Below are 27,283 nucleotides of genomic sequence, written 5' to 3' on the forward strand. Positions count from 1 at the left end.
CTCAAAACTCATACCGCAAAATCATACCACAATGGCTCCCCTGTACTCCCGGTGTGTTTGCCTTGGGCCAGCACGGAGTTGAGTCTAAGTGGCTTCCGCCACTGACCGTGCCTCTGCCTCTCTTCATACTCCATTTTCAGCACACTTGATGACGTTCTCCAGTTCCCCCAATGCTTCCTCTTCTCCTTCCTTAATCTTGCCTTTGAAAAGCAGTCATGCAACACAGTCCCTTCTTGCCAACACACACAGGAAAGATGAAATATTTGAAAAGCCTTCTTTCATGACATCAGTCCAAAGGGTATCAGAAGCTGTCAAGGACCACCCCTCCAGAAATACCTGGTCACCATCTCCTTGGCAACGGAGCTCCTTATGGCCAATGGGCATTGCATTTGAAGCACCGAGTTTTTGTTTCCAAAGCATGTGTGCTTCTTCTACTTGAATTAATAATCTACATCATCTTTTTGGGTGTGTGTTTAAGTGAAATAATAGATGAGTGCTTGCTTGCAGCTGGAGGGCAAAGGCTCTTTATGACTCTCAAGAAGAAAAGGCAAACTGAAATCACAATGGACTCTGTTGAAGGGGCTTGAGAACCTCTCACTCCTTGCTGCTCACATTTCTGTGAGCAACCATGTTTAGGAAAATGATCTTTGGATGAATCGCTCTCTCTCTATCGACACACCCATGCTTGGTTCTAGCGAACACTTAACACACTCCTCACAGTTCTCTCCCAGAAAGTCTAAGAATTACGGTTTTTTTTGTTTGTTTTTTGTTTTGTTTTGTTTTTTTAGATTTTTGTAGTCTGGAAAGTATTTTGAACTTGCCTTTTGGTTCTGGCTGCGAAGGTTAACATGCGCTTCTTGAGTACCGATTTCCTTTTGCCGTCAGCTCCCCGCAGCCCTGCTGTCTGCTTTAGATTTCTTTGGCTTCTGTGGCAGCCAGAAGCTGTCTGTGGTCTTTTTACCTCGTGTTGGGACTAGAACCTTAATGTTTATTTAACCTCAGTCCAGTCAGTGAAGACTCCTCAGACAGGGATGAAACTAAAATGTGTAAATCACTAGTTTCAGAAAGAGTGTCTCCTGCAAGTTCCTAAACATTTTTGGTAAAGAACAATAACAGATTAGAAACCACTTCTATGTTGAACTCGTTTACAAATAGTTTAACAGTAAACTTTTGTTTTGATTTTTTTTATCTAAACGACCATTCATTGCCTGGCAGGGAAAAACATAAATGACCCATGTACTTTCTTTGATGTGTTGTTAACATGAATGAAGTGTATGTTCTTGTGTTTTGTACATGTTCACTTTAATGACCTTTTATAGAATGATTGATGTTGAATTTTCCATTAAGTTCAAAGAAGAATTTTTAATTGAAGAGCATCCACAAACAGGCAGGCCTTTCACAGAGCACTAAAAGTCACCGTTAGGTGGCAGAGTAGCACAATACGAAAAGAACTATATCCCGGGTCCAACCCTAGGCCTCTGTTAATAGCTTGATTTTCCACTTACGAGCAAGAAAATGCCATGGAAACTTTTGTTTTCCCCTTTGAGGGAACAAAAAGGGAAAGAGATGGGGGAGTCATAAAGTCCCCTTCCACTGTGTGTTGTCTGCTGTTGCATAACCACATCTGGACATTATAAATCATGCATTATTGGAGTCTACCATTTTCTGATCTTAGCAACAGACCACTCTGTTAAAGAGAGCCAGCATGTTCTGCTTAACTGAAAAATGACTAAAATTGCAAATGAAGGAAAGAAAGGAAATTATTGCAATATCAAGGAGCTAGGGCAGAGTTTTGTTGCACTGCAGATACTGGACAAGAAACCTTGAAATGCATGCAGTTGCAGGTTCCAGCTTCTGTTTGTGCTCCAAAGACACCAGAACATATCGGACTCTCACCAGAAAGTTCCCTCTCTTATCGCTAATACTCCCACCCCTAAAGTCATCACCTTGTATGGTTATCAGTTTTAATCTGGGTCATTGTCTGATGTTCCCAGGACCCTGCTCAGAAATGGAGAATAACCACTCTCTTCCAAAAGGTCTTCCCTGTGGGTGCCAGAACTGCTGTGTGCTAGCTCAAGGGAGTCTGATGCCTCAATCTGTCTACGTCCTGCATTCCCAAACTCATGAGCTGCCTAAAAAGTCCTTTCGGACCATTTGCACAAGGACCCGTCTACTCTCATTAGATTTCTCATTTTCAACATAATACTGTCATGGTGCTGTGCACCAGTGCCCCAGATTAGTGGCTTGTCAGAATGGTGCCCCACTAATGAGCTAATCCAAATAATACTCAAATCCCAAATCAGATTTAAGACGATCCAGTCTGCATGGGTTAGTGGAGGGATAAATGCTGGCCCAGAGACCAAGCTTTCATTTGCTTTGTGTTGCTTTCAAATGAATGGAGGGAGTGCTGTCAAACTCTTGATTTTTCTTTTTCCTTTGCACGACATTAACCTCCACTGCCCAACTGGGAATAATAAACAGAAAAGAGTACATCTGTATGGATTGGTATAAATTTACCTTAGAGCATTAGAAAAACACACACATATGCAAGCTTAATATATTCAGCAGATCTGTGTCCTTCACAGCTTCTACTTTTTCTGATTTTCCCATGAGCTTGGTCTTAAGACCTTGCAGATTTTCAATATGATGTCTTTCAGTGGTGACCTTAGGATGTAAGGTTAGGTCAGAAAACATATTTTTAAGCTTATTTGTTTCCTTGTTTTCCTTCTGGGTAAAGCTGGACTCCAGAAATCCCAAAACGCATTATAGCAAAGTTAAGGTCAGGACTTTAAACAAAGGAAATAGGGAAACAGAATGCAAACACAATCATGTGGGTGTCAGGTGTTCATAAAACTGAAGCTCTGGTTTCAAATTGATGCTTAAAATGATTTCTTAGTTCAGGACTCTATTTTGGGAACGACAGAAGAAAACGCAGCTTGAATGATGGCCCACTGTGAGCCAGCACAGGATAATAGACGGCAGCCGTTTGGTTTCTCTGTGCCTCATCCCTCGCATTCCACAGAGGTGTTGCTTCTGAGTCCCACACCTTAGTCTTACGTGAAGCCCAAAGGACATGGCAGACATGTTAGAGTCAAGTTTAGTCAAGCAAGCAGCAGTTTGCCACAATGTTTGTGTGGTGTGTTTATGTGTGTGTGTGTGTGTGTGTGTGTGTGTGTGTGTAAAATGTGTATGCTTATGTGTTTTTAGATGCATGCATGCTTGTGTGTGTGTGTGTGTGTGTGTGTGTGCATGCATGTGTGTGTGCACACGTGGAGGTGAGAGAACAATGTCAAATGTTGTTCCTCGAGTGTTATCCACCTTTTGGGCAGAGGGAGGGAAGAGGGTCTCTTGCTGGTCTGCAACTTGCCAAGTAGGCTAGGCTGGCTGGCCAGTGAGTCCCAGACGTCCTCCTGTCACTGCCTCACCTGCACTGGGATTGCAAGTTTAGGCCACTTGCTCTCCATGGCAGACTTTATTTAAAAAAACAAAATATGGGCTTTAGGGATTGAGTTCAGGTCCTCAAAGGCACATATTTGTCAAAACTCATTGGTTATACACTTCAGATGGGTGGATTTCATTGCATATAGATTACTTTTCAATTACAAAGTGTCTACATTCTTTTATGGGTGGGTAAGCCTTTGTGATGGACAGAATTGCCGTGAAAGAGAATACCAGAGACAGCTGTTTTGTGTCTATTTTGCCCAAATCACTGTGGTTGAACTTAAAGAAAATCAGAATGCCATACCGGAAAGGCAAAAATCGTTGTGTTAAATAATAATTCTGCCTTGCAAGCACTTCACTGACTTGAGAAACCTTCCTGGTCCACCATTGTATTTTGGCATACAAGCTGAGCCAATTTGTTGCTTAACCCTTATTGACCTTACTGACTTTATGCATGACACACTGGAAAGCCCAGGATATAATGTTTTTCACACCTCCACAGCCTTCCTCCTTTCCTTGCCCAGTGCACTGCGAACATGAATGCACTCATATCACTGCAGCAGATGTCAGGTGGGCCGTTCAGTTATTTTTAGCTGCACCCAAGGCGACTAACCTCACTGACGTCCTCCTCTTCTTGCCCTAACCAGATCTCAGTAGCAAGGGTCCCATGGTCTGTCTGATCAGCTTCACTCAGAAATGAGGTGCAAATGGATGACCTTTTTCCTTTATGAATGATGACATGGGCCCATGGCCTCACCCTGTGGAAGAAAACTCCCCTTGCCAATCTTTAAAAACCACCAGGAGAGAAAAGAGAGGCCTGTCATTGCCACTCTGCCCCCCTGCTGACTCTAATTACCCAGCCAGGAATTTTACGATTCCTCTTTCCCGCCTGCCTCCATGCCATTCTAACAACTAGCAACAGTCGGTCTGCAGACTTTGGCTGGTTCTTTCTTTTGTGTGCCCACTGCTGCCGAGTGGATTGGTCTCCTAATGAGTTCTGACACTAATGGACCTGTGAGGCGGTGTGATTATGGAGGTCCTTCCCCCATGCAGCTCAGACCTGGCAGGAAATGACCCGAGATTCTGCACCCTTCCACCCCACAAAGAATTCTGTGGAAGCCATCTTCAGCGGCCAGCTGGAGCGCTCCGACCCCCATCCGTTTCTCCATTCAGCTTCCTCTTCCCTCCATCATCCCGCAGGTGGCTGAAAATAAGATTTTATGGCCTGATGCATGGTGGGTTGGTTGACAATGCTGGAGACCCTCTTTAATTCAGGGGTCTGTGGAGCATGGAGGTGAGACTGGAAAGGGGAACTGGGACCCATAAAAACAAAGACTTTCCCAACTTGCTTTTAAAAAGTGATCCAAGGAGGGGAGGAACTAGGGAAGGGACGTTGTTTTCTATTAGCTGCTTAACAATGTGTGTAAGTGGAGGTGATTTAAGAAAAAAAACAACATGTGCTTCTGTAATCTCCGTGTTGTGTGTGGTACAGGTGTAAGAGACTGGAGCTAACTATTGAACTGTGAGGTAATTACAGCAAGAAACAGCTGTTGTCCTCTAATGAGGACGAGGCAGCCACAAGATGCTACTCTGCCGGGAAGCCTGTTGGAGAGCTAGCTAGCTTTAGACTGCTTATCCGGTCCAGGCTATTCCCCAGCACACACTCGGTCACTGGCCTGTTCGCACATCCACTCCAGCAGGTGATAGGTAATTTTCACCTCGCTGTGTCTGGAGAGAGGAATATGTCCCCATTTTATTAACCCCTATGCTCCTTTTATTTTTCCGTACCTAGCAGCATCTAATTCCTGACCCCCCCCCAACTGTGTATTACTGTGAGGGTACCCCCGTTGTATCCATGTCTGATTTCTTTCAGGTCACTCCCCATTTTTCATGTTTCCGGATAATCAGATATTCCCAAAGCTGTCGACTATTTATCATGTGATGTAGAAGCTGACCAAAACGCATTTTCTATTTCTACTGCTTGCTGTAGTGTTTTCTCCAGCTCTTCAGTGTCCCCAAATGCAGAGCTTAGCGGGCATCTTGGCTAAGTAGAAATTCGATATTTAGACTCCAATGCAAACAAATAGGGAAGTGTTTGTTTACAACGTTTTTTTAATGTTAATAAATGGTGATACAAGTATTTATAACTCACTAAGTTTCAATACCTCATCAGGTGGGGAAATAGTTGAGCTCTAAACAGGCCCAAGGCTGCAGGTGCTCGGCTCTGCCCCTCACAGCACAGAAGCCTCTTTCTGACCAAATGAAGGCTAGGCAATTTATAGTGACCATTTGTTTCCCACTGTGTATAAAGTATTATTTACTGTGCAATTGAATTAAAAACAAAGGTTTGCTATAGCAACCACCCTAACAAGAGGCTCCATTCACAGGCTGCCTTGGAAGCCCGGGGTCCGGGGAACCATTAAGGACCTTTTGGAAAGTACTTGTCGGCAAACTGGTGGCATATGCGTCTTTTATGGCGTGTACAAGGCGGGGCTTGTACAATGAACGGCTTCTCTACAGACCGTGTTGTTGTCAGAAGGGAGGGGGCGTGCCAGCAGCTATGTGTTTCTGTAGTTTGGGCTTAGTAGAAATTTAATTGAAAATAAAACACAGAGCAACTGTATTGGCTACTGAGAGGAAGAACAAAGGGTTCTTCATGAAGCCAGGCCTACCACATGGCGGCCCAGGGAGACTGCTGCCCACTTCATCTGCTCCCTCCCACCCAGCACCCAGAGTCTGGGAATGAGCCACTTGGTCATTACCCATCCTGGATCACAGTTTGTGACCTAAGCAGGGAGACCACTGTCGTGGGTGGGGAAGAGAGATTAATAGTTTCATACATGTCTCTAAGTGAAGCCAATATCTTATCTCACCCCAGTAAACTTCTCTGATGTTTTCCTCTGTACTTTCTAATTCTCCTTCTGTGGAGCCTGCTTCGCTCTACCTTTTTAATATTAATATAGTATTCAAATTTATTATTTGAGGCTTTCATTCATACAATGTATTTTCATCATAAGTACCCTCCCAGTACTTTCCCCCAGCCCCTCCTGCCCCGCTCTCAACTTCAGGTCCTTCTTTCTCCCTTTTATTTCTTTTTTCCTTTTCTTTTTTTTTTTTAAAATAATGCAGAGTCTAATTAGTGCTCCCTATATGTGCTTGGCAGTGGGGAGGGGAAAGGCCTCCATTGGAGCAGGGTGATGGTGAACTTCTCAGGGGCCACACCCCTAGAGAAAACTGATTTTCCCTCCCCCAGCAGTCAATATTTCTTTCCTCTTCTAAGATTTCCGGGGTAACAGGTGGATGACTTTTCCTGCTGCTTCTGCTCCCTTCTAACCCCAAACAGCAGCTTCTGGTCTGTTCCCCCATACGCTCCACCAGAACTGAGCCTCTAGATGAAGCTGACATTTGATTACTACCCCTTCCCTTCTGCTTCTTCCTCTCTGTAATAGCACAGCTTCTGACTGTGACTGGAAGTCAGAGCATCTTCTGGTGGCTGGGAGTGTGTGACACACGATGGCTGTCTTGATTCCAAGTGGCTCTGCGTTCCGTCTTCATGAGTGTTCTGCTTGGTGCCTTCTGCTGTTTTTCCTCGCCTTATTTCCAGGCCATTCAGAGATTACGTGGGAGCTTATCTTAGTCTATCTCACATTAAGGATTTTCTGTGAATGAATGACTGAAGAACAAGCAAATGAATGAGTAGAAGGCGTCCGCTCTGGGAGATAGCAATTTGCTTTAACCCATTTGCACATGAAAGAAGGCAGCTTAAAACAGAACTTACAAAGTAGCAACCAAATCCTTTGAGAGACTTAGATATAGAAAAGTCTTTGATTCAAATTGTATTTTAAGATATTTCAGAAAAAAGAAGTAAGTCAAAATAGCTCAGGGAAGCAACCCTAATTTTGGCAGTCCTGTTTTCAGGGTGTGTGTGTGTGGCGGTGTGTGTGTGGGGGGGCAATCTATATAGAATACAAGCCTAGAATTCTTACCCATAATTTCAAAATCCCCATTACTGATGAAGGGCAGTTTTTCTTAACCCATTTGTGACTGACAGCAGGCTATTTAGAACCTTTGTTTATATTCATCTTCCCAAAGGCAGCTTCACAAGTGCCTCTGCAACACATGGCTGATGTCAGGGAGCTCCTGGTGTGACAGTCAGGGACAGAGGGCACAGACAGCAGAGCAATCCAGTTTTAAAGTCTGAAATATCCTGGATTTCAACTCTTCAGGGGTTCAGGCAGGACTCAGAGATCTACAGTATATTTCCCTGTGTCTTGGTCACACTGACAACAGAACAGCCGGAGGACTTACATACTATGCATACGAGGTCCTGACGCTAGGGATTTTACAGTATTACAGTTATGCATTGTGGATTCCTGCCCAGGAAACGCACCAGGAACATGCAGTGGCACTGTTGCAGGGTAAGGACCAAAGAGCAGTGCCATCAAGGTCATTCTCCAGGAATTCACACCACTTGATTTTCAGTTGGAGAATTTCATACGTATGTAATGCCTTTTGATAAACTCCACCACCCGTCCTCACCCCTCTCCAATTCTTTCCCTATCCTCTTAGTACCTTTCTTCCCATAGGATCTTTCTTCCCCTCTCTGAGTTCACTTAGTGCTGCCCATATGTACATGCATGTAGAGCCAGCCTCTGGAGCAGAGGTAGCTAGCTTCTCAGTGGTCACACCCTACAGAGAACCGGATCTCCCATGACAGTGGTCACACCATACAGAGAACCGGATCTCCCTAGCCATGGTCACACCTTGAGGGAACCCGCTCTCCCACAGCCGTGGTCACACCCTGCAGAGAACCTGCTCTCCCACAGCCGTGGTCACACCCTGCAGAGAACCTGCTCTCCCACAGCCGTGGTCACACCCTGCAGAGAACCTGCTCTCCCACAGCAGCCATTGCTGGCAAAGAGCTTCTCAGCCAGAGGTGGGACTTGTAAGCCTGCCCCATCCACGCTGGAGATTTAGCTGGCTTGATCTTTCGCAGGCCTTGTGCACACAGTCACAATCTATGAATGTGTCTATGTAATGGTATGGGCTATCTGAATATTTTTCTAAGTCGCCAAAACTGTTTACTGGAGGTCTTCAAACATGCTTTAGCTTTAGATAAATTTAAAATTCCTTCTTTTAGCTCTTCACTATCAAGACTTGGGGAAATAAAACTTGATTCCTAAATATAGTGTTTGAACAGACACAGACCTTCCTGAGTGAGCACGGAACCTTTCCTGTAACAATAGGAACCCTCTTCAGGACCTCTTCAGTTGCACTGACTTTATGGATAAGCAGCCCCATGATCACTGGGGATGGTTCAGGATTAAGGAAACTTTGAAGTCACAGCCCAAGCCCAAATGCCAGTTCTAGCAGGAGGCATCTAGGCTCTTCAAAGTCACAGGGACTCTTGGCTATTAAATGGCCTTGAAAAATCCAGACCTATAGCTTTCTGGTCACTCTTTCCAGTTGGAGAGAAATAAATACTGGTTCAGGCCTGACAGGGGGTGGGTTTTGGTAACTTAGATCACTCAGCACCTCTGGGACAAGAACCTGGTTTTGTTTGCTCAGACCCTCTGAGCACACCTGATTAAAGTGCCCACTAACATGAAAGCTACAGATTTCACACTATCAATAAAAGCTAATGTTCAATAAATTATGTGTTTGAGAGATGACTCCTGAAAACCGTAGCCTAGGCCCTATTGGTTAGGAGGCACATGACATCACAAAGCTGCTGTGCACACAAGGAGTGACTTCTGGGTCCAGGTCACACCTAAACTGTAGGAGAGTTTGCCATGTGCGTTTCTTACTTCTCTAGTTTGTCTCACTGTGATGTCAGGATCTAAGAAATTGCTTCTGACCGTGTGCTTTCTGTGTGCTTTCTCTGAAGCAGTGAATAAGCCCACACAGTTTACTAGTGCCATGAAAAAGACCAAGGGCTCACCTCATCCCTGGCTTGGGGACCCATCAGTCCTCACCATCCACGTCCTACAGATTCTTTATTAATGGGAAATTGTTCCAGTCATAGGACCCTTCCAGCTGCTTTTCTCCAGGGAGACAAATTCCACTTCAAGAAAAATGGCACACCTTCTCTTCAATGTGTTCACTGGCACAGGAAGCATTGGGAAGGTGGAGCTCGCAGCTCTGGGTGACACGGTTGCTCACAGAGTCAGCCATGCAGACTGTCATGGAGTGTGACTGGCCTGCAGTTCTCAGGGTGATGACTTTTCTGAGAAATGACCTGAGGAAGCTCAGTAATGAAAGTCTGTGCAGGAGTCCTGAGAGGCTAGGACCGATCCACTCTATAGTCAACTCCAAGCAGACTCGGCACGCGTGGAGCAGGGTGTTTTGGAAGCATCTTCTGACATGGCTGTAATCAAAGAAGAGCAAGCCTCCAATTTTGATTCTTCCTTACAACCTCTCAGGCTACCATGCTTACTTCTCTCACCTATGGAACTTCTAACCCTGCAGAGGTCAACCAGTAATGTTGCAGGTGGTGACCAGTGTCATTTTAGATAGAGTTTTCTCTCCATCTAAAGGTTTGCATTGAGGTTGTTTTTGTTTTATTTTGTTTTCCAGCAAAATAAAACTAGGCAAGCCAGAATTATGTTATAAAGCAAATTTTATGACCTAAACTTACCACAGTGAAATAGCAACCTTTCCCTCTGGTCTTCTGCATCCTTCTCAGTTGTATGAGTGAGAGAGCCAATTTCCACACGGAACGGGTAGGTTTGCCCAGACTGTCTAAATCTCACATCAAAATCCTTGGCAGAGATACACACTACCGCTATGCCTTTGAAATGTCAGCTGAGGTAGATGCCGGCTGCAAATCTGAAGTGCCAGACACCTGCTCTCTGGGCTCCAAGGTGTGTTTTTGTGGCTCGGCACCCCACCCACAGCCCTTTCCTGGCACGTGCGGATCCCCTAGTGCAGCTTCATGCACTGTACAGATAGGTTTCCCTCTGCTCTGAACAGCTTTTCCTGCCCCCCAGCCCCGTCACCACCCCTAGGCTTCCCTAACAGCGTGTGTGTGTGTGTGTGTGTGTGTGTGTGTGTGTGTGTGTGTATGTGTGTGTGTGTGCATGTGTGTGTGTGTGCATGTGTGCACCTCTATTTGGTGCTCATGTCCTCAAATTCTCTGATGATGTCCATGTTACCTTGTCCCTTCTTCTGGCCTTTCAGAGACGAGATGCCTATTGAGACAAAAATAACTTTGAACACCACCTTCCATATAGGAAAAGGTTTTAACCAAAAAGAAAAGCTAACCCAGAGGTGGCGTGAGTCAACAGTAGGGCTGGTGTCATCGACAACGATCAGCTTGTAAGCTATTTCCATCGCTTGTCATCCACAAAGAATGTTTTTGTTTACCTTGTCAAAGAAAGTGTTTGGAAGACGGAGAGATGCATCAGAGGTTTGGAGCACTTGTTACTGAAGATCAGCCAAGGTCAAGTCCCAGCACCACATAGAACCATCTATAACTCCAGTCCCAGGGGATTTGAGGCCCTCCTCTGACCTCAGGTACCAGGCACACACATGTGGTACACATACATGCATGCAGGCAAATTCTAAAATCAAAGACCAAGCTGGGGTAATGGTGGCACATACACACCTTTAACCCCAGCACTTGGGAGGATCTCTGTGAGTTTGAGGCCAGTCTGGTCTACAAAGTGAGTTCCAGGACAGGACAGCCAGGGCTGTTACACAGAGACCCTGTCCGAAAGAAAGAAAGAAAGAAAGAAAGAGAGAGAGAGAGAGAGAGAGAGAGAGAGAGAGAGAGAGAGAGAGAGAAAGAAAGAAAGAAAGAAAGAAAGAAAGAAAGAAAGAAAGAAAGATAGGAGAAAGGAAGAAGAAAGGAAGAAAGAAAGAAAAAGATTAGACTGGAAAAATTCAACAGAGCTGGCACTTAAGCTTCCTAATATTTCAATTTAGAACCTAACAGTAAATAAAAGCTAATATTTTTGGAGCGTTTCCAATGTGTAGGAAAGGAACAGTTCAAGAAGACTCCTCCTTAGCACAGCCCTCTTAAGTTGACAGAGTGGTTTTGCAGGGAGACACACTTTCTCCTTGGAGTTGGTCCCTGAGCTTCACAGCAGTGATGTGATGTGGAGCCCATCTGTGGCCAGCCCTCAGCTCACACTTCCCAGCAGTGATGCGTTGTAGAGCCCATCTGTGGCCAGCCCTCAGCTTACACTTCTCCGCATTTTGACAAGTTTTGTACTCTTGACCAGACACAAAGTCACCCCTCCTGTGTCCTCTATGCAGTCACTTTAGTCTTCATAAAGAATTGCTTTGCAGTGTTGGTTGTAAGGTTAGCTGATGTAATCTGTTCACAGTGTTTAGCATACTACTGAGCATACATGAAAATATTACAATAAACATTACTATCATTTGTCAGTTATAACAACATTCAGACTATCTTGCGATCTTATAATCTATCTGAAGTATTTAACACAGTGCCTAGCATACAAAAATCACAATGAACTATTATCATCATTAATAATCATGACAAATTTCAGACTATATGACTATTTCCCCCAGTGAAAAGTGGAATAAGAACACGTTTTGTTCTTCCTTGAAGGAACTAAATAAAAGTTCACAACTATAGACAACTAATACAATTGTTCTTGGTGATGGGCACTGTGATAAACTCTTTCAGTGACCCTCATTCCATGATCTTGGAGCACTGCGGCCGTTTATTTCCTCTGTGATGGTCATTCGCAGCAGCTCTTGGAACTAAAAAGTCAAATGAAAAAGAAAAAAATCTAACTAGATTTAAAGTAAGAGAGAAATACAATAATCTCTTCATTGTTAAATGCTGGGAGAATTCTACCTTATCTAAGCCTGAGAGGGCCTGAGGGTCAAATGGGAGAGCAAAGGATAGCAAACTTAAAGGCCCTCTGACATCTGACAGATGTGTAGCCTAACCACAAGACAACGCTAGGAGAAATACCCTGTTTACATAAGCCACAGCCGTTGTAGGCCTGGCAAGCCATGCTGGGAGCCTGGGTCACAAACTGCTGCAGAACAAGAACCAGTTTGAAGGGTGAAGAAAAGTTGTGCCTTTTGGAACTGAGAAGGGAAAGTCCACAGAAAACAATAGTAGGAAGAGGGGCTGCGTGAGGAGCAGGTATGAAGCATCCCCTCCCTCAGGTCATCACTTCCTTCTGCACAGCTGCAGATGCCCTGCCCTTAGATGACCCTGCCTGAGGGCCAGCCATCCCCATGGAAGGGTGAGTACAATGCCATGGTGCTGGTTGCTATAGCAAGCCAGTGACAAATCTCTTGGGGGAGCCTGGGTCAGCAAGCAACTCATTCCAGCCAACACTACCCTGCCACCTCCAAGCAAACTGTGGAATGTGTGACTTCAAGGGGAGGATTAATGTGTTTAAAGTCCCAGTCAAACCCATTGCCAAAACACTCACAAAAAAGCCCAGAAACACAAAAGGAGCCCTCAGCAATGGGCCGTTTTCTGTTAGCTTTTGACTAGTTATGTGAACAATTATAGGCAAGGGGACATACATATTCGATGCTTAGCAGAGCTTCAAAACAGGTAAAGAACTGTAAGTGTTCATGTGACTCTATTGCCAGCCAGTCAATTAAGAAGGAAGAAGGATCTTTTGAATGGGGTGATTCAAAAATCTCAGTAGCATCGCCAACCAAAATACCATCCCAGGGCAAGCTCCCTAGCTGGTGCCTAGAGCCAAGTCATGTAGATTCCTTTCATCTGCCAAACCTATGTGTGTTAGAAGACTTGCAAATAGGCTCATTTGTTAGAATGGAAAATTGTGATTTAGTATCCTTGGACTGAGCCAGATTAGCAGATGAGAATTCTCTCTAATGATAAATTATGCTAATTTGGGTTTTGTTGGTCAAGTGAGATGTTACTTTGTATTTTACAACCAAAGCCGACCATAGGAGTTACCAAAGACCTTCCAATCAGATTTTTGAGAGTGTTTCTGCCAGAACTCCAAACAATTCAGCAATAACAGTTGTCTCAAATTCCCCTTTAATAAACAAAGTTATCTTGGCAGGTTATGCTGTGTTCCTTGTGGATTTTTGCAAATCAGCTCTAGCTTATTCAGATACACTTCTCTGTAGGAGTTCTTGAGTACCAGCACATGTATTGATGTAGAAAACACTGTTGGCTGTGTTTAAGCTCTGAATATTAATATTTTTATCTTTTAAGAGTAATGTATGCACACTACAGAAGGTATAGAAATCACAAAAGTGACAAATCACTATTTGTGTTTGGTTGTCAGCTTAGATGGCTCCTATAATGAGGAAATCCAGCAGGACTAGATGGAGAGCTTCAGGCGTGGCTGGTTCCAGGAGCTCAAGCAATGAATGTCTCCTGGGCACCCCACGTGGAGTTGGAGGGCAGACAAAGCCCCTGGACAATCCACTACAAAGCGCTAGAAACTAAATGACTGCTCATATTCCCGTCATTTGAAACAGTCGTGGCTTCTCATCGCGTTGGTTTTGTTATATATTCATGTCTCTTTTTTCATGCAGGCTTGACCTTGTTAATATGTAAAGTTTTAAGCCGGGTAGCCTAAGTACGATGAAGCCAGCAATGATTTTCACCTTGTCACCATACTGGCCTATGGCCCTCAGTTCCTTCAGGTAGGCTCTCAGAGGGATGGGCTTTGAAGTGGGTACCTTGACTGTCTATAGTTACAGGTTTATACTGCAGGTACCCTCTGGAGAAGTTCCGTAAGTTGTGGACATGTTTTGTGCCTGTGCTTCCAGTGTGACCGCAATACAATAGCATTCAGTCAAAGTGACAAAGGACATTGGAGAAGTGAATTTTTAATCTTCTGGGATTACATTTAAGCAAGTATGTGTGGCTAATGGCCTCTTACATTGAACACAGAATCTATACAACACACTACTGGAGTTCAAAGATGAATTTTTGCTAAGCATAATGACATCATGAAAGACTCAGGTCAGAAAAGTCCAATTTAAAAAAAAAAAAAACCTTTCACTAGGCACCAACGGAGCTCACTCTCATTCTCAAGCAAAGCCTGCACTCTGGCGCCTTGATACACCAAAGCAATGCCGGCTGAAAGTGTTTACATTGCTTCAACACAAGGTAGGGCACTCAGAAAATAGCAGACTGTAAGTTATTTCTTGTTTTATTCTGAGGTAAATAGCATGAAAGCTACTAGCTTGTCCCAATTGTAGACCATGTCTGTGAATTCCCACAGCTAGAAAAATTGGCCAGGAATGACGAAATCATTGTGATTTTGGTCTTTCCCCTGAGACAGAAATAAGAAGTATAGTGTCAAAACTGTTTTCTCCCAGTCTTTTCGTTTTTGTGTTAGTGAAGATCTCAGACCTTTAATCATCAAAATACTGGCCCTATTCCTTGTTTCTCATATTTATTTTACTAATGTGAGGTTGTAAATACCCAAAGTTAGGCAGCGGCAGAGGACTGTAACCTTAAAGGAGTGTCAAATGCAAGACCTCCATAGCAAATACATGATTCAATGTGTTTATCTTGAGATGCAGGAGCAGAGCCACTTCAGAATATCTGTGCTAATGTGAAATCTGTTGTGCACTTTCTGTGCTCCATCTCAGGCTCTTGAGCACCAGAGCCCATCTGTCCAATGCCCAAGACTTCACACTTGTTAGTGGGCAGAACATCTGTCCAACACCCAAGACTGCACGCTTGTCAGTGGGTGGAACAGAGGTTTTTTGCAGGGCTGTCTGTCACCGAAGACTGCCCAGTTGCTGAAGACCAGTCTGCCTTGTCTTCTCAGCAGGAAACGGATAAGGAAGATGTGCTCCCAAGGAATAAAGCTGAAGGCTCTACCAGGCTCTGTGCCTTTCCTCCTAATATCTTCAGGCCCAGTGTTCTCCCAAACTGCAGAATTCACAAAGCCTGCCATGGCCACTCTTCTCTAGCTACGGTGTGAGCACTCTGGAGGCATCAGGTACCCAGTGGCTACCTGCGTATAGTGTTAGCTACTCTAGCTGCTGGGTATTTTCCATGTCTCTCTTCTGGCTGCAGCTTATGCTTGCTCTTTATGAGTATTTCTGCCAAGGGACTAAAGAACTCTCTCTCCATGCAGCTGAGCCTGATTCTGCATGCTTGTGATGCAGGGAATAATACCACCCACCTTCCAGAGCAATGACTGGGCCAAACTGTGGCCCTGGGGCTACATCTGGTCTGCTAGTCTACTAGAAGCTGAAGCCAGCCATTCCAGCTCATTTTCATATTGTGTATGGCTGTTTTATGCTAGGAAGGCAAAGCCAAATAGCTGTGATAGAGACCATATGGTCTGCAAAGCCAACAGGTCCTTTATGCAAAGAAAGTACAGACCCTTGTGAGGACTGAACAGAACATGTAGTAAGTGCTCACTCAGTGTCAGCAGCTCATGTCATCCTCGTCAGGGGTCCTTCTGAGGTTTGTTTTCATCCTCTTTGAGACAGGTTAAAAAAAAAAAACAATGTTTTCATTTTTGATGTTCTTAGTACAATTCCAAAGACTCCGCAACTGTCTGCTCTCCAAATTGTAATATATATTATCATATATGTGTGTGTATTGGCTGGAAGGACATGACTTCCCCACATACACCAGACATTTTCTAGTGAACATCAACTCAGTGTCCTACAGTCTAATGCTATTTGGACACTACCTTGTGATACTTTCAGATCTCACACATTAGGACTCAGTCCCTCAGGGTTGTTCCACACTGTGAGCAAGTCACATGTAGTCAGTTGCCAGCTGTACTTCTGGCTAGTCAACTACAAATCAGATTCCCAGGGTCCCTGCTTTGGGTCTGACTAATTGGCTAGGATGGCTCACAGAATTCAAGGAAGCACTGACTTACAATTACTGCTGTACTCTAATAAAGGATCTAGTAAAGGCTAGAGGTGAACATCCACTTGTAAGAGATAAATGTATAGATGTTAGGCAGGTATGAGCACTTTCCATGTCCCCTCCAGCAACCCAGAAGCCCTCTGAAGCCAGTCCTCTGGGGATGTTTCTAGAGGTTCTTTCATGCAAACATGCTTGATTATATCATTGACCACCAGCAATCTACTTGAACTTCAGTTCCTTCTTCTCCTGGGGGCGGTGAGAGTAGACCTGAGAGTTTCAGCCCTCTAACAATATGATTAGTTCCCCTGACAAGCAGGCCCTATCCTGAGGCTCTTAGCAGCTCCTGAACATCAGTCATTTTGGCAGCACACAAAATGGCACATCACTTAAAGAGTTCCAAGGATTTTAGGAACTGTATGCCAAGAACCAGGGGCAGAGACCAAATAGCCATTCATTATATCACATCTACATACACTTGGTCCCAAGTTGATTTTTTTTTCTTTTGCTCTCCTCCAACTCAGCCCCACAAGAATTTACTGAACATTCTTGCTCTGCCTTTCAGACCCATCAAATTCAATCTGAATTGTCTGACTGATGGAGGATGCTTGCCTCTTTCAAGCACTTAGGATCTCCTCACCTTTACTGATGACATTTTCTTATCCAGCCATCTGCTACTTCAACATAATCTTATTGAGGATACAAGCAAGACCACAGTTGCAAAGGCTAGGTAGAAGGTGTTTTGAAATCTTACCCTCTTTTGCTCAGGAGACAGCCTAACACCCAGGCTAGAGACAACAAGGAGAAACTGAGGAGATTACAGTCTATTTTGTCTCTGTCAAGGAAAACTCAGAATAACAAAACTCTTACAGTCATTTTATCCAGTTGTGTTCAAAGTTGTTGAGTTCTAACTCAAATTGTCTCAAACCAGTTAGACTTTCAGAGAAGTTAAAATGTTTTCAGTGGGTGAGAAGGCATCCCCATCTAGAAAGAATAACTGTAATGGTGCAAGTTATGATTCTAGCAGCGTGTGTGTACTGGCTGGTTTTGTGTGTTAACTTGACACAAGCTGGAGTCATCAGAGAGGAAGGAGCATCAGTTGAGCAAATGCCTCCATGAGATTCAACTGTAAGGCATTTTCTTAATTAGTGATCAATGGGGGAAGGTGCAGCCCATGGTGGGTGGTGCTACCCCCTGGGCAGGTGGCCCTGGGTTCTGTAAGAAAGCAGGCTGAGCAAGCAAGGGAAGCAAGCCAGTAAGCAGCTCCCCTCCATTTCCTCTGAATCAGCTTCTGCCTCCAGAATCCTGCCCTGTTCGAGTTCGAGTTCCTTTTTTTAACTTCCTTTGGTGATGAGCTGTGATGTGGAAGTGTACACTGAATAAACCCTTTCCTCCCCAACTTTCTGTTGGGTCATGGTGTTTTGTCACAGCACTAGAAGCCCTGACTACGAAGCCCTCCTAACTAAGACAGTATGTATTAGATAGCTTGCTCACAAAGAGGACACAAATAGGCATGGTGCTAAATGAGTTTTCTCTAAAAGGACCATTCCCTTTTAAGAAATTTTAAACCCTGATCCTGTGCAATAGAAATGCTGACCTATCTTGCTTTTAGTCCTGGCTAATACAAATCCAATTTAGGTCTATCTATATTGTGGCCATTGTTTCCCTCCTCTTAAGTTCCTGAACAAAACGAGGCCTGGATTTTAATGAAGAGTGAATCTCCACCCACCTGGAGTCCTGTAGCGCTTCCTAGACACTGGACGCATTTGCTTTTGCTCCAGTAGCATTGTGGGGCCCTGAAATGAGAAGGTACATTGTGTATTTCCTTAATGTTTCCCCTTTACCTGAATATCTCAAAACTTCTGCCTATAGTCCTGGGTGGCAATAGCAAGAGTGAGTGTTTTCTGTTGGCTCAGTACTGTACAGAATGGGCCATGGTATTCTCAACACGATTCTTCATCATCGCCATCAAAAATAGGGAAACTGGGTGTATAAAGGACAAATAAATGACCCCGCAGATAAATAAATGGTAAAGAAATCGAAGACGGAGGATTTGAACATATAGAAAGCCAGACCGCAGACCCCAAACTCCCACGAGCTGACACACTGAGCTATACACTCTCCTGTAATAGCTCTTGCTCTCTCTGAGCTGACCAAACTGCAGGCCTGGCATGCTCACCTGTATCAGAAGAACACTTCTCTCCAGAAATGTGTGAGAGGCACAGGCCTGAGTCTCCATGGTGTGATAATGAATATCTGCAGCCTCCCTGCGCACCCAGCCAAATGCCCACCTGTGTCCGTTTCACACTTTGTATTGGCAAAGGGCTCTGTGGTATTTTTAAGAGCGGTTACTCCCTCCCTTCACATTCACCGTCAGAGGTAAACCATGTGCAATTTTTGCTTTTTAGATGTTAAAGAACAGAAGAAAGAACAGATCTCTCAAGTTTAGAAGAAAGTTTGTGGGAAATGTTTGCCTCTGCAGCTCCAGGATTCTTGGTAGGCTCTTAATGCAGTGTGAACCCAACAAAAAAAGAAAGAGCTCCAAGCATGTAATGATGGAAACATGGGTGTGTGTCCTGAGAACAAATAAGATTAAATCATAGAAAACCACTATTTGAAAAATAATCACAAGTCAATCTTTAACATATTGACTTAAAAAAGGTTTGATGCATTTGTCTATGTATAGATTAATATTTAATGCCATTGGAATGTCATGGGTGACAGCTCTTCACAGTCATATTGTTCCTGACATGTATCTGATAACACATAGTTGTAAAAATCACTCCATTTTCTTCCAAGAGAAATGGTATGAATCAGCTTCTCTGTGGCTCTTTGCATGTACAGAAAGAGACTTTGATAGACGCTGATTGTGCCCAGTTAGACACTTACGCAGTCTTTGCACATATTCGTTTACAGCTCATGTAGACTTAGTACCAAGACAGCCTAAATACCTCCTGATTTAGAAGGCCCATGCTGGAGTGTATGATATGGAAATAGGCCTAGAAAATAAATCATATATTTAGGATACTTGAAACTGTACTAGGTATCAGACATACTCATTTGCTGCTGTTTGGGATAATTGAGCTCATCTGGGCAATGCCAGGCTTCTCAGGAATTATTCCAGTTACAGTTCAGATTTTAATTTGAAAAATACTTTAAAGGGTACAAAACACACAGAGGTGGGTCCAAGTTTTCTTGGAAAAGCAGTAAGAGCGTGGCTAATGCAGTCTAGGCACACACCGGGTGCAGGCTGCATCCCCACACTTCACAGCTTTCACTGTCACCGGCAGGAAGACCAGGAAGGCGACTGCTGAATTTCCAATGTCCTTCAGTAGCTGGAACACTGCGTTCTAATGCATTTTGATGAGTCAGATTAGTTATTTGTCACATATGTTGGTAATGCAAGGAAATATATTCAGTCCAGAAAATTAATCCAGGCAGCCATCTATGAGCAGATGAATGAAAGTGACCCAAAGCACACTGGGACGGAAAGCTGAGGGAATGTATTTTAAGGCTATTTAGTGGTCAAATCTTTTTTAATATTGAGTAATAGTATAAGAGGTTGAATACTCCATCTTTTTGTGAAGAGGGCAGGAATCCTTTCTTTGCCTGGGGGAATAAAGCAGATATTGGAATAAAAAGACCTCATATAATTTTCGCGCTCCTTGAATGTCTACATCTTACTTCTAGGACACATATGGATGGCAGTAACCCGTGGAGAGAAGGGGTGAGGAGGCACTGCTGCCATCAAGCTTCTTATTAGAGACTTGGAAAGGATTTAGATTTCCTGACATAGCTGGCTGGGGCTCCTTTGTCTTGGACAAAAACCCAAAACCAAAAAACAGGAAAACAAAAAGTCTGGGCTAAATTTGTTCTATCATTGGTTAAATTTCTCCCAGAGCTGAAAAAGACATTGCCTTTCCCAGGTCGTTGAAATGAGATAATGTCACATCCAGAATGAGATCGTTAGGTCGTAATCTCATCCTCAATGTGATTTTCTTGGCATGTGTGAGCATACCGGGTGAAGGGGGGGAGGATGAGCATGGGCTGAGCAAAACTATTCCTTTAATTAAGCTTCTAGCCCCGTCACCTTCTGTTCTGATCCTGTCAGATCTCAGTAGCTTAGCAAGGGCAAGCTGGGGTCGGCAAATTACTCTGCATCAGTAGCATGTGCTGTTGAGTCAATGGCCTCTAGCGCTAGACAGGTGCTCACTGCTTTAGGGGCTTCTCACAATGGACATTAATAAGGCAACTGTCCAAATGTGCTTTGAGTGCTCCAAAGCATGGTATGATATACTTGAAGGTGGTGTGGTTCACAGACAATAAACTACACTGCAACTAGAATATTCCTAGGGACAAAACAACTTTCACAAAGTCAGACAGGACCTGGAGGAGTTAGCTGAAGGAAATTCCACCTTTCTCAGACATTGGCAGGGTGGCAACCAAGAGGCAACATTCAGAGTATTGTCTCTAGCAAACCAGTCTTCAGCCAGGGTTGGGAACATGGTTTCACCCCTAAGCAGAATCTGGCAGAAACTGACTGTGAATGTCACATCAAATGATTACACTTGTTATTGCGATAACGCTTGGCTGAACTGAGTCTCCAGAGACACTTTCTCCTCAGAATGGGAGCCACTGTCATACCTGTATGCTGTGGCTTTGTGCTGAGCCTTGCCAGGGAACCACACATCTGGGAGACCTCAAGTGGAGAGCTGTAGAGTGTGAACATACTCTATGTCCTGATGTCTGCTAGTTATGTCCTTTAACCTTTTGCCCCTCCAACTTCTCAGAATAAATTCCATAAGAATCTATCCTTCAATTACTTGTTTTCTCTCTCAGGGTGAGCTGCATTTTGGTTCAAAAATTATCCTTGCCTATGACTTTACTTGTCTTTGGGAAAGTAGTAGGGGAGGAAGAGAGTCCACAGAGAAGAAAACAAAGAGTCCGTTGTGGCTTCAAACCTCATGTCCCTTGTCTTCATTGCAGAAGAGTTCCACAAAGCATTATGCACAGACCAGCAATAAGGCCAGAGAGAACACATTTAGTCTTGCACTTTATTGCTCCTGATCCATTTTGATCATGCTTTCTTTGGCCTGGGGCCTTTCTCTTGATTTAGTATTAGCCTGTGCATGCAGTTACCAGATCCTGAAGGGAGTCACATAAGAGAGAAGACTATTGGCTGGCAGCCAGACCTTCAGTATGAGTATTTAGAACCTCCCTACTGACAGGCATCATGTACTCTCATTCTGGAAATTACTTCTAGAAACCTGGAGAGGCAGAGGAAAAGATGATGAAAACAGACACATAGAATACCTTGTCTTCCTCTGACCACCTCTGTTTTCTCTGACTTCTTTTCACTAAATTCTACAGGCCAAAGCCAACTAGCAACCTTGTCATAAGGCTCCCACTGGTGCCATCCCCACAGGTTAGTTTTGTTGGCGGGGGTGAGGAGGGGCGAAGCTTTAAGAGTAGAGTCTCTCCATCCACTGTGGACGGTCATGATAGTTTCTTTGATTTCTGGATCTCTCAGAAATACAAGGGGCTATTTTAAAAGGAAACACAATCCAGAACAGGAAAACACATTTTATTACGCCATGTAAGTATATGGGTTTAGCACACACTTTGTCAAAAGCCCAGTGGAGCCGAGTTAGCTAGAGAGGGGTGTACTATGTACAGTTAGCCTTTGTCCTTTGAAAGTGTTTCTTTTGAACACAAGTTTGCCTACAAAGCTACTTTTACATTCTAAAATGTCCCCAATGTATGACCACTAGCGCCAGATGTGTTAATAGCACTAACATAGCTCACAACAGGCTGCTTGAGTTATTCAATAAAAGAACTCAACAGGCAGCTAAGCCTTCTGACCACACACTTTCACCTTTACATGCTCTGAATCAGCTTTCAATGGGCATTAAATTCTCCTCTTGTTTTCTTTCTCTGCTGCAGTAGCTGGAGTGAGGACATTTGAATAGCTGGGCTATTAAGTACCCTTAAATATAGGTCTTTTAAGAAATCTGTGTGGATGTGAGGTTTCTATAGAAGAAATGTCCAAGGGAGAGATTGAAACATTGAAATACTGAAATAAAAGGCAGGTGGCTTGGTTTTAATTCTAGTCTATTATTTCTGACTAGCCCCACAAGATAATCTTGGACAAATGTCATTACTTTTCAAAGACTCATGTTTGGCCACACCAAATGCAAAGTAGGGCTCTGCTCTATAAGAGGAGATGTGGGCAGGCACATCCATAATCTTGGACTCTGATGAGAGTTGGCAATCTTTCAGGGCTGAGGAGAGGCAAATTTATCACAGTGTTTGCTCCTAGACGGTTGCTTCCAGAGGATTCTCTGATTCACAGTTTAAGAGAAAACCAAGCATGAAGAATAAAAATGTTTCTAGTGCCACAACAACTCAGTAACCCAGATGTCATGGGGCAGCGTTTTAACGCTCACACCTGAACATTTCATATGACTCCACGTCGTACTGAGGTTTACAACCCCTTCCTGGGTGTTTCATGGTGAGTTATTTACTTGGTGTGACAGGAAAGGGATTAAACGTGTACCTAGTTACAAAAATCACATCCTTGTCTTCTGCAAGTCCACATGACACACCAGAGGTACAAAAGAGAGATGGCTCTAGGCCGTATCCAAAACCAGTGAAACTGAATCTCCTTTGCTCTTCTTCAGAGCCTCTGGCTGCTGAAGCCCATTTTCCATCCTTCTCAATATTTATCTGACTGATACATTAATAGATCCATGTTTTTCACAAGATGCTCACCCACCACAAGCAATCAGGGAATTCCTAGACCATTCTAAATATTTTCTAATTTAGCATCTTCTGCAAGGAAAACCACATGACTTTGCTTTAGAATCATTCATGTGACTTATTTTTATTTATAGGCTTGGTTTTAACTAGGATTATGGGTTATAGGTTATAATGACAGACACAGGATGCCACTCTACTAATTGCAAAATGACACAAAGAGAATGGATAAGATGACTTCAGTCACATGCACAAATATAGAAAAACTTACTCTGTACAGAAATAATTAAATAAACAGTTATTTCATAAACCTGCTCTTACCACCCTCATTCACCCAGACAAACAAGACCTTCGGAACACTTACCCTCTCAAGGGTTCTCCCAACATTTGGGTTCAGCATTTCTTCCTTCAGATTTACTTGGAAGAGGCCCCTGTGCTGACTACAGAAGCTCTGAGTAAGTGAGCCGAAGAGCAGAAGCCCTTTAAGGTATTTAGGCGGAAATGTCAGAACGTGAAAATCAGAGCAATAAGAGGAAAAGAGGCACACCTTTGCCAAATACTGAAGCTTTGTAAAGAAATCTGCCCCTAAGCCATTTGCTTCTCTGACTTGGAAACACAAGGGTCTCCTTGCTTGTAGTTAGAATTTCTAAGGACCCTTCAGAGGAATGGGAATAGCATTATGTGTTTCTCAGTAGAAAGCAGGTTTCTAAAACTTCAGCCACGTATTTAACACCTCCATGAAATGTTAATTATGGGTAGGCATGAGAACATGCTTCTTCTACATGCAATTTCATTCATGGGAGATGCTCTGCAAATAGGCACAAATGCCTATGCAAGTTGTGTTTCCGTCCCATGCTACAGTAGTTTGTTTTTCTGCAAGTGCATGTATTTGAATGTGTTTGAGCTGACAGAGGGGCTGACTGTGAGCCTTGCTGAATGCTAAGGAGCAGGGACAGTGGGACATCTGCTTAGCAGGCAGGAAGGAGCTGGGGGCTGGGAACGTGAAACCGAAAGGGTGGAAGCCAGTGGATGGATGAATGATTGAGGTGACAACTGTTCTGCCTGGACTTGAGGACTCTCAAAGGCAGCCCAGCCAGACTCTGTGACCCACGGTCTGAGACTGATCACCTGATTCTATGTATACACAAAGAACATATTTAAAGTAAATGATGTAATTTTGGACACCTGTGCTTTGTCACTCAGCTACTACTGGCTCAGCCACTGCTGTAGTGCCCAGTGCCATGGAGGTTTCAGCATCTTTGCCCAGTTCTAGCTTGTATTTCTCCTCAGAAGACCTGAGGGAGCTGCTGCTACCCATGTTCATGTGACTTGAGGGTCTAACAGTGTGAGGCAACCATAGTTCAGGATGGGAGTCCGTAGAAAATCTTTGTCCCTTCCTTCTCTAGAAAGCTCTTCTGAAGGTCCCGCAGAAGTTGTGTGTCCCTGTAACCAACCAATCACCTTAGTTGTGCTTCTGTGTACTTGTGTCCCTTCCTTGCCTCTCTTTCCTCCCCACTCCCCAATTTGGCTTTGCTTCTCCTTTTGCACTAGCCCTGCTGTATACGCCCAGTTGGCCTTGAACTCTTGATTCTCCAATCTCAGCCTCTCATATGTTGGGGTTATAACACTCACCCTCATACCTACTTCTCCATTGCACCCCAGACCAGCACCCCTGCTTCTCAGGAAGCCAAGCAAACTGTCTTTACTGTGATTTTTCAAGGGAATCAATAGATGAGATTTTCCTAAGTTAGACCTTGGTGAAATTACACACAAAATAAACATACAAATATTTAAGCAAAAATGTAATATCTAAAGACAACTCATATATTACTTGATACTTGTAATCTCATTTTAGGAAATGCTTTAATAAATATGGTGGGGTACTTCGGTTTAGCCTCTATTCTCTGTACAAAATAAAATGAAATGTGTTATTACACCATTGAGTGAAAATGACTAATAAGATTAAAAATAATTAACAGTTTTTGCTTTTGTGTCTTTTGTACCCACCCAATGTTAATGACCTTTCCTGTAATCCAGTGGTTCTCAACCTTTCCAAATGCTGCAACCATTAATACAGTTCTTCACATTGTGGTGACCTTCAACCATAAAATTATTTTCATTGCCACTTTATAGCTGTAATATTGTTACTATTATGAATCATAATGTAAATACTTTGGGAGATAGATGTCTGCCAGACGGGCAAACCTACAGAATGAGAACCACTGTTGTAGCTTCTTTCCCCTCTACTTGGTTTAATATAATTTTGGGTAAAGAGTTTTGTTTATGCTTATAATCATCTGGTTCCAGTTTTATTTCCTGGACTTTTATCAAGTGATAAAAATCACGTAGCATGAACTCAGGGTGGTAGTCAGAAATCTAAAGATGTTCCCCAAACTTAGTGTTGCTTGGTTATAGAGTCAAAAACTAACTTAAGGATTGCAAAGAAGATTACATTTACAGATGCAATTAATATCACTAACCAGCCTACATGAAAATGGAGCACCTGCTCTGAATGAATGGTGAGAACGGGCCCAGTGTGATCCCATGAGCTCTGAATGGTGAGAATGGGCCCAGTGTGATCCCATGAGCTCTGAATGAATGGTGAGAACGGACCCAGTGTGATCCCATGAGCTCTGAACGGTGAGAACGGACCCAGTGTGATCCCATGAGCTCTGAATGAATGGTGAGAATGGACCCAGTGTGATCCCATGAGCTCTGAATGGTGAGAATGGATCCAGTGTGATCCCATGAGCTCTGAATGGTGAGAACGGACCCAGTGTGATCCCATGAGCTCTGAATGGTGAGAACGGGCCCAAAGTGATCCCATGAGCTCTGAATGGTGAGAACGGACCCAGTGTGATCCCATGAGCTCTGAATGGTGAGAACGGGCCCAAAGTGATCCCATGAGCTCTGAATGGTGAGAACGGACCCAGTGTGATCCCATGAGCTCTGAATGGTGAGAACGGACCCAGTGTGATCCCATGAGCTCTGAATGGTGAGAACAGGCCCAGTGTGATCCCATGAGCTCTGAATGGTGAGAACGGGCCCAGTGTGATCCCATGAGCTCTGAATGATGAGAACGGACCCAGTGTGATCCCATGAGCTCTGAATGGTGAGAATGGACCCAGTGTGATCCCATGAGCTCTGAATGGTGAGAACGGGCCCAGTGTGATCCCATGAGCTCTGAATGGTGAGAATGGACCCAGTGTGATCCCATGAGCTCTGAATGGTGAGAACGGACCCAGTGTGATCCCATGAGCTCTGAATGATGAGAACGGGCCCAGTGTGATCCCATGAGCTCTGAATGGTGAGAAAGGGCCCAGTGTGATCCCATGATCTCTGAATGGTGAGAACGGGCCCAGTGTGATCCCATGAGCTCTGAATGATGAGAACAGGCCCAGTGTGATCCCATGAGCTCTGAATGGTGAGAAAGGGCCCAGTGTGATCCAATGAACTCTTTAACTGAAGAGGAGACAGGGATGCAGCAGATGGGAGACAAGAGAAGAACAGAAAAGGGCAAGTCAGAACAACACGTGAGACAGACTTTGGAGATGGGGGTAAGGTGGGACATGAGAACTTGGGGAGCTTCTGGAAGCTGATAACAAATTCCTGGGCAACCTGCAGTAAGGTACCGCAGATGAATAATCCTGTGAAACTGAGTCCTGCCAGATCAAAGGTCAAATTGGTCAATGTATTGAGGTTTTTGTTCCAATGATAACTGGGTCATACCATATTTGTGGGTGTCATGTGTGTACACACATGTAAAGGCCGGTGTGCATGCACATGTGTCCACATGCATTTGGAAGCTAGAGGTATCTTCTTGATTGCTCTCTATCCTATTTTGAGACTCATGTAGTTTACATGTATGAGTGTTTTTTCTTCATGTGTGTGTGTGTGTGTGTGTGTGTGCGTGCACACATGTACACGCACCACGTGCGTGCTTAGTACTAGCAGAAATCAGAAAAGGGCATCAAATTTCCTGGTATTGGAGTTATGAAAGGCTGTGAGCCAAATTCTGGTTCTCTGCCAGGGCAGCATATGCTTTTAACCTTTAAACTGTCTCTCCATCCCCCACCTTATATTTTGAGACAGGGTCTCTTACTTAACCCAAAGTTTGCCAATTGGCTAGACTGGTTCACTCTGAGATCTCGTTTTTTACCTTCCCAGAACCACGTGACATCACACTCAGCTTTCATATGGCTGTGCGGTTTCAGGTCCTCTTGCTCACACAATGATCACGTTAGCTATGAGCCAGTACCCAAGCCT

General features: G+C 44.0%; 1 long non-coding RNA gene across 1 annotated transcript; it reads right to left on the reverse strand.

Moving 5' to 3' along the window:
- Positions 1-11,296: 11,296 nt before the first annotated feature.
- LOC146896203 (uncharacterized) lies at positions 11,297-23,498 on the reverse strand. The gene is made up of 3 exons (XR_015000325.2): positions 23,382-23,498; positions 17,991-18,057; positions 11,297-12,171 (listed from the first exon to the last, which is right to left on the reverse strand). It is a non-coding gene; the product is annotated as an uncharacterized LOC146896203 (long non-coding RNA).
- Between the last annotated feature and the right edge of the window lie 3,785 nt (positions 23,499-27,283).

Source organism: Myodes glareolus, chromosome 1 (genome assembly GCF_982192425.1).
Source record: "Myodes glareolus chromosome 1, mMyoGla1.1, whole genome shotgun sequence".
In the NCBI taxonomy this organism is placed as follows: Eukaryota; Metazoa; Chordata; class Mammalia; order Rodentia; family Cricetidae; genus Myodes; species Myodes glareolus.